Here is an 11694-nt window from a genome sequence, read left to right as displayed (position 1 = left end):
GATCATGCTTCTAATGTTTATTAGAAGTAATCTTAGAAAGAATTCGTTTTATCGATCGTCATTTTTTAACCATATTGCATCGCCACGTGGAGAGCACATGCAAAGACTGTATGAGAATTTGGTCCCATAAATGGATTATTCGTTTTCATTTTTATAATTATTTAATTTTTACAACTGTGAGTAGTGAGATGCAACATTGTCCTAAGATTTGCAGATTATAATAATGTTTACCATGCGTCATTGTATATTTCTACATAAAATTAGATGCACGACGAGTTTAATTTGTTTTTATTTTGAATTTTTTATATATTACTTTTTCCCCATATCTTATAATATTGAAATTGAGTACTGACAGATCGTCTAGTGCCTATGGGTAAGCCTAACAAATTGTATCGTTTGCGCTGTGACAGATCATGCAGGTTAGTAACGTGTCTTTAATGATTATGTGTTGTGGGGCAGGTGTTATTTAATGAACTCCCGAAAACTTCCGTATTAAAAGTAAATTTTCCTTAAGAGGGTATACATCGGTAATTGTGTATCTAGATCTTTCATAGCACATATACAGCAAATATTCCATGAAAGGATATGAACGTAAAAGGGACGTACTCTTTGGGGCGAAGGACCCAGGTTCGTAACCGGAAGTTCAACTTTCCATATAAATAAACAAAAATCTTGTAAATCTTGAACAGAGACCATACCCGGAGTTAAGAAGCAGTAGCCAAAAGAAATCATTGCTAAATGTTAGCTTGCTGGTGGATTTAACCAAATATTATCATTATCTGTATATATCCGGCTATACATTTTGTGTGTACCTACAGTCCTACACATTTGTGTACTAAAAACTGTCAAGAGTCGTTCATCACAGTGACATGTATACATTTTTTAGTTGCTACTACTCCCTAGCCTAGACTAGGTCGATATGGTATGAATAGTTCAGTTAAATCAAGAATTTAGTCATATGTCAACAGGCCACAGCTTGAATTATTGTTGTAATAACTCAATTATATACAAATATTACACTATGTTACTATCAACTGACTATGGATTTAAGTTTAATAAATATATAAATCTGTATATATATATATACTAATTTTGAATAATTTTTAAAAATTATTGTAACTATTATCGACACAACTACATGTATGAGTATACGTAGTTTTTAATTGTTATTGTTTCTTTGTACAGTCATTTGGTTTTGTTATGTCAATGCTACATGTATGTAGCATGGTGGAACTAATATTTACTTTTTGTTGAGTTGTAGCACAATGTTGGGTATATCAGTTAGAGACCTTGCTCGGCCACAGAACACGGCCAAGGCCAGAAGGGTTGTAACAGTTGGACCAGAGACTCGGACATAAGGACACACCAGTTTTTACAGATGGGTTACCAAACTGGACTGGATTCACGACTCATCACGCCACTAACTCAACACCTTTGGTCACATACATTTGTACATTGGATCATCATCAGACGTTATTTATGCCAACCCCTAGAGCTTTGCATTGGTATGATCCAGTTGAGAATTTTTCAGGTAATCGTCAGATTTACTAGTTAAAAGCAGTATATTACTTTTAAGTTAAACCCCCTCATGTACAAAATGTATATGTGATTCCAACATATAACAAACATATTTATAAAGATTAAGACAACTTTTTCTAATCTTATGGGTTAGATTGAAAAGATTTGTGTAACGTTTAGATCTCAGTTTCTAAACTTAAAATTGTTGAATGTGTTACTTTTACAAATTTATATGGCCATAAAATGATGGGATGCCGCATCATGTGTTTGAAATAAAAAACATTCAAAAATATGAGGTTACATTCTATATAATTGTTATATAAATATATTACATTGAAACTTTTAATGTTGTTTGGTATATTATCACATTTTGAATGGAGGATGCTATCGATTTATATAACATTATAATATTTATCTTGTTTAATTACCTGATAAAAAAATCAGATATGCATGTACTGCATGAATACAGATTTTGCAATAAAGTACCACAATTTAAAGGACAAAAGTTATAGAAGTGTATATTTATTGATCACTAATTTAGGACAGACTTCTTATTGCTGTTTGCCACAAACCCTACCAACCAGTCTCAGGGTGTGGGAAATTTTCATTATTATTAATTTTATATATATATATATATATATATATATATATTAAGGGAAAAAGGGGTCCAATGGTTTTATCTTGTAATCAACTTTTAAATGAGACTATTTCAAGTTTTGTGTAATTTAAATTTGTCAGTAGCAGTTAAACGGATATGTACATGTAATATTAGCAAATCTAGTACAAACTAAGTAATTATTTACAGCTTGTCTTGCAGTCTGCTCCACCGTTCAAAATCTTTAGTATTTAGGTGTCGAAAACAGCTTTAATTTATATATATACTAGTCTAGAATGTATTGTAATCTTCATCCTGGGAGATTCTAGAAGTTGCCCAATTTATGAGTATAGTACGCTGTATGTTTAGGTGCCGTTTGTTATTTTAGGCTGGTGCATTATGAGGAACTTTTCATTTGCATAAATCATTGGCCCTACTGGTTGCTTGGCAACAGTTGATTCCAAATTATGGTTGTTATTTATTATGAAATTATAGTACAGGTTGAATTTCAGTAACAGTTAGCATGAATGCTGGGACTATTTGAAATGTTATGCTTTTAATTATGAGGGTATCTAGATGTTGTTAAGCACTTGTTTGTGTTTTGTTTTTTGTGTAAACAGGTCATCCTTTATAACTTTTGGATGTCCTAACAGGTAACTTTAACCAGGTTTACTTTGATTAATCTAGGCCTTCTTGTGATATATCAAATCACCTTGTCCTTTAATGAAAATAAGGTTTCATTTGGGCAACCTGGTTCAAACCCAAGATGAGAGAGAGAGTGGTTGCTGCTGTTATACTAAATGTTTGTTTCTGCTTACATGGATTTAGACTCTAGTATAGGGTTCTCATAGTCATTCTTTTAATTTGTGTTTGCCTGAGTTTATCCAGTTATTCTTGCTTTGTATTTATGGGCGTTTACATTATAAGAATTTCACTCCTACATAGGAATCTTACACATTCAGGTATTGACCATACAATCTTTTATGGTAATACACTTTACAACGGACAAATGTCAGCTTTTACCTCAAAAACTAACAAACATAAAAGCAAACTTATATAAAGTAGAAATACTGTTGCCTGCATATATACGGCTTATTTTGGCTTCAATATTGATTCACTTGCACATCTATGCATCAGACTAAAACTCCTTTATTTTTAAACCAGTTGCAGGTATGATAAGAGTTATGTTTCTCTAATATATTTTATGGTGATATGATATTAAACCCTAATGACGGGATGGTGCTAGATTTTCGTATATTCAAGACATAGTTTTTCGAACAGTTTGATTGAGGTCTGGAGCTGGCATGTCGGTAACTGTTCGTAGTCCGTTGTCAATTTTTGTTTTGTTTAATTTGTTACTTATTCTGATATTGTACTCTTTATTACTTTAAACTGTGTGATTTTTACTGTACGTTTGCTTCTTCTTCATTTAGTTGAGATTTTGAAAAACTTGTTTAACCCCTCGGCATTTAAGTATCTGATCCAAGTCTGGGGCCTCTGGCCTATGTTAGCTTGAGATGAACTTTTATTTTAGATTAGAGTTTAGTATGTCATTCATTATCCTAATCTGGTAGAAAAAAGAAAAAAAATCATTATGGATGAAGCCAATTCTGGTTTTTAGAGGGATTGGTTCAGATGCTTGGGGTGGCCCCAACTGCAGACGTTTATCCTGCTATTACCCCAAGGGAATTTTTACAGTTATTTCAGACCTTTAGTAACCGTTTATTTGTAAGTTCCACACCACCCGTATATACCATGTATCAAAGAGGACAGTCTTTTTTTTTTTTTAACATGAGTTCGGTCCTCTAGTTGATTTATTGAATACATTTCCTATCTCTTTATGAATTGTTAAGGTATTGCTTACTTGTACATTTTGTATCTCTCTCAACAAAAATTGTGACATTACTAATTTACTAAGATTGGATATTTTTTTTTAATAATTTAATGTGTGTCAAAATTGAGGTTTGAGTTTTTAAGAAGGTATTAAACACTCAAGGCCAGAGTCATGCTGCGTCTAGCAATATTTTCTTATCTTGTGTTGGTATGATTTCAGTGTATTTGTGCTGTCCTTTCATTGATTTTGGAGGATTATTAAATGGGTTGGAGATCCAATACTGATACTTAATACAGGGTTTTACAGAAGAATTATTATTTTTCTTGATTTATTCTGCTTTAAATTGTATTCGTATTACTATGAAGCATATACTTCCATGTAGCTTTTTGCCATACAAAATTGTAGGAGATTTTTAATGTTTGATGTTTGAATAGTAGAATCCTCAATAGTAAGTATGTTTTTGTAGCAGACTGACATCCTCCAGATGGGGTTGACTTAGGTCTAGGCACGGAAATGAATTTTTGTGGTGGCATATTTGTCGCATGTTAAAAGTTAACTCAGAATATATAATGAAACTATAAGGATCCAATATATTTTTAATAAACTTGTAGTGGTAATGACACAGGTAGTTCTAGAGTGGGTCTTTGCCAATGAGATGAAGAACATGATCAGATGGAGTGTGAGATTCATCATTCTTAAGTAAGGATGGTCTCAAATTAGACCAATGCAAACATAGACTGCTGCTGCTATAGAATTTACAACTATTTATTGCCTTTATAATAAGCTGTCGGGTTACTACATAAACTATTATGATTTTCGATCAGACCAGAACTTTTTCAACTGGATGTTTTTCACTTGTCACCCTTAACCTGCTTATGAAATGAATTCTTAAACATCTTTATATTATTTGTTGATATACTATAATATACTATATTTTATGACATACAAATACAATCAACTATCTTATGGTTTGCTGTAGTTTTGGTAAGTATTTTTATCTGTGTAGGTAAATATGTTTTGAACAGTTGTTCACAAAACTTCATCTAGATTATTTAACATATATTATGTACCAAGTTGTACTTTAGATAAAAATATCTATTTATCTATCTAGACATTTATCATATATATGGACCAAGTTGTACGTTAAATAAAATATCTATCTATCTACCTAGTTTATTTAATATATATATATACCAAGTTGTACGTTAAATAATATCTATCTATCTTATCTAGATTATTTAATATATATATATATATGTACCAAGTTGTACGTTAAATAAAAATATCTATCTATCTACCTATCTGTAGTTATCTCATATCTGGTTCACAGCTTTGCAGCGAACCGCCCTTTTTATGGCGGTTGACAGAGTCTCTGTTTTCCTCCGTCAATGTGGCAGAATTCGCTGCATAGAATCTTAATGTTAACTATGAAATTTTAGGTTTTTGGATAATACAGACTACACTTGTGTATCCCACGGTGTTTTCTAAATTTAAAGCACCAGTGTATCCCACGGTGCATCTTTACATTTTCATATATATCTATCTTCATATATATTTATCTATCTATCTACCTGGTTGCCATATTATCTTCGGGTAACCGACCATAGATCTATCTACATATACATGGTCTATGGTCTATCTATCTATATATATATATATTATATATTATATGAATCTATCATATTATGAATAAAAGCTGTGGCCAGATATCGCCAAACCATATATGTATTTTGTTTTAATGGCACCATCTGAGATAATGGAATTTAAGTTAATAGACTTAAATTCAGTTATCGCCGGGGCCACTCACGGATTGTGTTTCATGTTTTAGATTTACCCAACATGAGTGACGTTATATTCTGTGACGTCATTTAGTCCTTTTTAGAATTTCATCGCAGCAAGCAAGCTGTTTAAATTTTGTAAGCGGTAAACTTGAAAACCCGCCCTCCCACTCCTTTTTATTGAACAAGATACTGCTCTTTTGTATTTATTTTTCAGGTTTGTGTCGGTGATAGTGGTGATACAGATTTGACTGATGATGTTAACTCGTTTGCTGTTGAGAAAAGTGACTTGTACTTGAACTTTGAGCATCATAAATATAGTCCCGTAAATGGCAGAATTCGCTGCATAGAATCTTAGTGTTAACTATGAAATTTTAGGTTTTTGGATAATACAGACTACACTTGTGTATCCCACGGTGTTTTCTAAATTTAAAGCACCAGTGTATCCCACGGTGAATCTTTACATTTTCATATATATCTATCTTCATATATATTTATCTATCTATCTACCTGGTTGCCATATTATCTTCGGGTAACCGACCATAGATCTATCTACATATACATGGTCTATGGTCTATCTATCTATATATATATATATATATATATATATATATATATATATATATATATATATATATATATATATATATATATATATTATATATTATATGAATCTATCATATTATGAATAAAAGCTGTGGCCAGATATCGCCAAACCATATATGTATTTTGTTTTAATGGCACCATCTGAGATAATAACCTTTTCTGGTTTTGGTAATATTGTCATGTTTACCCTTTTTTAAAAAAGACAATTTATATAACTTTATTGTATCTTTTGTATATTGTAAATGAAAGGTTTGTTTTGTGTCCATAATTTCGTACGATAGCTTATGATGCATACAAAATACATATAAAGGAAAAAAAACACATAAAAAGATTCACAATTCATGGAATCCCAAAAGTGCATTAATTGTTTTCCATTTAATGTTAGATAAATCTACTGTTGGTTTTGAATGTTTGCTAAGCCATATAAAACTTTTCCTATCTGTTTATCACTAAATGGAATACACTTAATAAAGGTATTGCTTCCTTGTCAATTTATTTTTGAAATATATCTTCTTTGTTAAAAAAAAATCAATTGTCCCAATTACAGACATGATAACAGAATTTTGTTTTTGCAAAAAGGTCATTTCAAGTAAAAGAATAGATAAATCCAAAAATACTTGTTAAACATATTTATACATTAGACTTTTCATCATTTGTGGGTTGATTGTATGGAAGATAATAGGAAACTGTAGGATTAAGTAATGGAAATATTGAATACGTTTTAAAAACAGAATAGACTTCATGTGATGAAAATAATTCTATCGCCAATCTTTTTACACAGATTGCGTAAATTCAACGTCATGATGAGCACTCTAACGGTTATAATCTCCCTTGAGGAAACGAACGTGTTTAAATTCTTAAAAACTAAAATTATTAGATTGTGATTTTATCAAATGTAAAAATATCCTTACTTTATATAATAGTTATTACCGTTGACTATTGAGCATTCAAGACTTGTGAATTATATCAGGAACTGGTTAACAATCAAATGACATAATTTTTCATGCTTGAATATGAAATCATTTTTCCATCAGTTCAGAGTATATTAATATATAATTCAATATGTTATCTCGCAGGAAGGGTGTTTCCAAATTTAAGATCAGAAAGCCTATTTTGTGTAATACTTGGTTCTTATTAGATCTGGGACACATAAAAAATAAACATTATTTTATATTAAGTTAAATATTGCTGTTCAGTATGAACCTAGTCTATGTGATTGACTACACTCTCTTTTCCTTTGACTCATTTAAGCAGTGTGAACGTTTCAATGTATCTATTGTTTGATATTAGCGTCCCGCTATCGTTCAAATGTTCGCAGTCGTGCCTATCCTGTTTATTGATTTTAACTTTCCCAATATACCCTCATATAACAGTGGCAATCAAAATGTCAAGCCCATCATCCAGGTGACCTAGTTATTGTAATTGGTTCTTAATTTCATTTTGTTCTGCATATGCATGAAATATTTACCGCTGAATTTTTAAGTATAAAAAACAACCACTCCTAGTCCTTTACAACCTCACTTTCAGTTATAAAAAAAGTTTTATATGCACGAAAACGATTAATGAATTCATAATATAAAAAAATATATATATATTTACATGTTTGCTTCACGTAACACATTATGTATCTATCGAACACAGTTTACAGGTTATTGTTTTATCTATAAAGTTAATTGTATTTAATCATGTATTTAATTTTGTTGTGGTGTTGGTTTGTTAGTTTGGTCTGTCAAAAATATTTCGTGATTCCTCATAAAACTTAATGCACCATTAGGCTTTACTTCTTCTATTGTAGACCTATACATTATCTAGATTGACCTTTTTATTGCCCTGTGAGCATGGTGAAGAATGTTCTAGTTATATCTTTATATTAACAGATTTTCTAAATCTATTTTCTAATATTAGTTTTCGGTTAATGGTGTGGGCTTGCAATCAATATTATGTAATCGTTAAACGACATATAAGTAATAAAATTATGTTAGAAATTCATATTTATTTGAAAAGTCTAATAATAAGATTTAAGGTACGTCAATAGTTTTATGATGTATTAAGATTGGTATTTCTTTTTTCCCTATTAATTAACCATGTAATGATTTATAAAAAAAAAGGTTATGAAAGGACAAGCAAATATCGTAGTAGTTGGCATGTTGAACCATTTCAATGTGCAATCAAAAAGTGAAAGGAAGCAATATGTTATCTACTCTTTACTGTTTAATTCACTATAAAGTTTTTGACAATTTATATAAAATGTGTTCCTATAACCGGATTTAATTTTGAAAAGCACAAGACAACATGCATAATGTGCGTTATGGGGTTCGAGTTTTAATATAGTATCACAAAATACTTGAGAAATGTATGGAAATTCAGTTGAAATAGGTGGGGATTTATGATATATATAACATTACTGAAATGATAATTAAATAATACTGTTCATTATATGTCCGAATACGTGGCTAGATATAGTTATTCATTTCTTTAACTCTAATCTACAACAACAATTTTTATTTTTCCTGTTCCTTACGTCGTTTCTTAACCTCGATATTTGTTTGAATGCCCCAGTTCTATATTTTCTCGTTAAATATCAACACTACGCCGCTACTTGCATCATCGAGGTATTACAAAGAGACAGAAATCGCATAACAATAACCTGACTGTAGTGTTTATTTGCAAAAAGGGACTTTTCGATGAATCAGTCATAACAATGCATTACCTTTATTGTTCATGTTTGAAATTGAGGGAGCCCTTCAAAGCCTACAAAAGGATACTAAAAGAAACACTATTATGTTATGCTCATTCATGAAAAGACAGCACCGAAAGCGCGTAAATGTGTTGTTTTTCATTGAAACAGCATGAAAGCTGAAAATTTCGGTTACCTATATGTTTGGTTTTTTTTTTAATTCAGGTCTTAATGACAAACAATGTCATGCATGTACTTTAAAAATGAAATCATTGGAAAATTAAGTCAGTAGGTAGTTTTGGCAAAATGTCGATTTGGATTAAGGACAGAAAAATACTTCCACTGGAAAAAAAAGAAGAAAATTTGCTTCATGGAATAGATTTTACATTGCAATAGAAAGTCGTTTTACGCGTAAAGTGAGTGGCATTTTATCTACACGAAACATTTGAATTAACGTCCCTATGCTGAAGGACGTATTTGCAGATTTTAACATCCCCTAACTATAACCCAGTATTGAGAATAATGTTTGCATGTTTTTATGATTGTTTTTTTGTAGAACATTTCGAATTATTTGCAATTACACGATTATCTATGGTTCATTTGGTAATTTTTCAACTCAAGATTACCATTCAATACTACTTTGTAAATTGTACGTAGTTAAATGGTTGTCCTCTCATGTCTGATGGTAAATCTCAAACAATGAATCAACTTCCACTTCAAAATGTTAGTTGAAACATATGATAATGTATAATTCAAACTTGTATATAGCTTACACGAAACTTCTTTTTATCAGCAACCAAATCCGTGCTCCAAAGTTATTGTGAAACTGCCTATTCTAGAGGTGGCATGAATCAAATGTGGATACCAAAACATTCCAAAGATCTTTAAGAGTAAATACAATTTAAGACACTCCCATTGTGCAATAGTATTAAAACATTTGACTTTTCTACACCTTACACAAGTATTCCCTTTTCCAGACTATAAGACAAAGTGAAAGAGTTGGTATTACTTTGTTTCATCAAAAAGAATGGCGAACGTAGAAACAAGTATCTTGTCTTGTGGAGGGATAAATCTTACTTTGTAAAGAATCACTCTGATTCAAACAAACAACTCTCTGAAACTGACATTAACAAGATGCTTGATTTCTTGATTGACAACATAATGGTTACGTTTGGAGGACGTGCTGTTCAACAGACTGTCGGAATTCCAATGAGAACCAATTGTGCCCCTCTTCTTGGCGACTTGTTTATTTATTATTATGAGGCTTCTTCATACAGGAACTTCTTAGGAAGAAAGATAAAAAGTTAGCAATATCCTATTCACGAACGTGACCTACCGGATTTGTAATAACATAGGCAACACGACGGGTGCTACATGTGAAGCAGGATCCGCTTTCCGTTCCGGAGCACCTTAGATCACCCCAATTTTTGTTGTGTCTTCTGTACTATTATTTGTCTTTTTGTCTTTTTATTTTAATCCATGGCGTTGTCAGTTTATTTTCAATCTAAGAGTTTGACTGTCCTTCTGATATCTTTCGTCCCTCTTTCATACGTCTTAAAAAGATTAAAACGTATACATATCACACTATTCCAGTCAGGAATATGAAAGTTATTATACATTCGTTTGATGTGTTTGAGCTTTTGATTTTGCCATTTGAGAGTAATGTTTGATTAAATTATTTTTAAAATTGATATTTTCTTTGTTGTTGATAGTCTCCCGTTTGCCTAATTCTATTTTTAGGTGAAAGGTACATTTAATGGATGGTTAAAGTAAAAACTCAATTGTGTTCCTATTAAGGAATAAAAATTCGGTGAAGATAACGAACAATTAAAACAATAATGTCTGCTTTTACTTTTGCAAAATGAGTAGCGATAACAAAGAAAAAATATACCTGGAAATAACTCTAACTTGAAATCAATCTGCGGTTATACAAGATAAAATGCAAAAGCGCGTTCACTGTTCGATGTCATGTGCAAAAGATATTTTCGATATCTTACGAAACAAAAATCAAAATCAATAGAAGGTTGCGGCAGATACCAAAAAGGTATTCCCAGAGGAAAGTATGAAGCTAATTAACGGTAAGTTGTGGTTAATTAAGAGTCAAGTCAAAATGTAGGCATGACCATAATGCCAATAATATACAATGCAGAACGGGTTGTACTTAAAGAAATACTTTGAGTTCCTCGATACATACTTTAATATCGGACTAATATATGACAATAGAACCTCACCTGTAATACCAAACAAGAAATGTATTTGCAGTACTTCTCAGAGACTAATAATTAGAAACTAATCAAACTAGCTCTACAAACTAAGACCACAGTTACTTCAGATAGACATATAAAATGGAACATCCAAATATGACGGAGTAGAAATAAATTGACAATAGAACTTGTTGGTTGTCATTCAAAACATATGTGTATTATATTCGATATGACAAAATACAAAAGACAGAAATAAAATATTTTTCGCATGACTCCTCCTGTGAGATGTGACAGATCAGTAGTCTTGATAATGACAGAGAAATTAACAATTGTTTGAAGTAGAAACTTGTTCTTCTTATATTATCCTTGACGTATCATTAATTCATTCTTTTCGATTTTGACAAATGCAACAATATTTTAATGTAATATGAAGGAGCCGTTTTTATATCTGTCGAACACATTTAACGCTAGAAATGTAGACT

At 31.2% G+C, this 11694-nt stretch overlaps 1 long non-coding RNA gene across 1 annotated transcript; it reads left to right on the top strand.

The window, feature by feature from the left end:
- Positions 1–460: 460 nt before the first annotated feature.
- Positions 461–5669, top strand: LOC143054595 (uncharacterized). The gene is made up of 2 exons (XR_012971748.1): positions 461–922; positions 1262–5669. It is a non-coding gene; the product is annotated as an uncharacterized LOC143054595 (long non-coding RNA).
- Positions 5670–11694: the final 6025 nt, after the last annotated feature.

The sequence above is a fragment of the Mytilus galloprovincialis genome, chromosome 1, assembly GCF_965363235.1.
Source record: "Mytilus galloprovincialis chromosome 1, xbMytGall1.hap1.1, whole genome shotgun sequence".
NCBI lineage: Eukaryota > Metazoa > Mollusca > Bivalvia > Mytilida > Mytilidae > Mytilus > Mytilus galloprovincialis.
The sequence above is the reverse complement of the archived record's forward strand: the minus strand, read 5'-3'. Positions and strand labels throughout refer to the sequence as shown.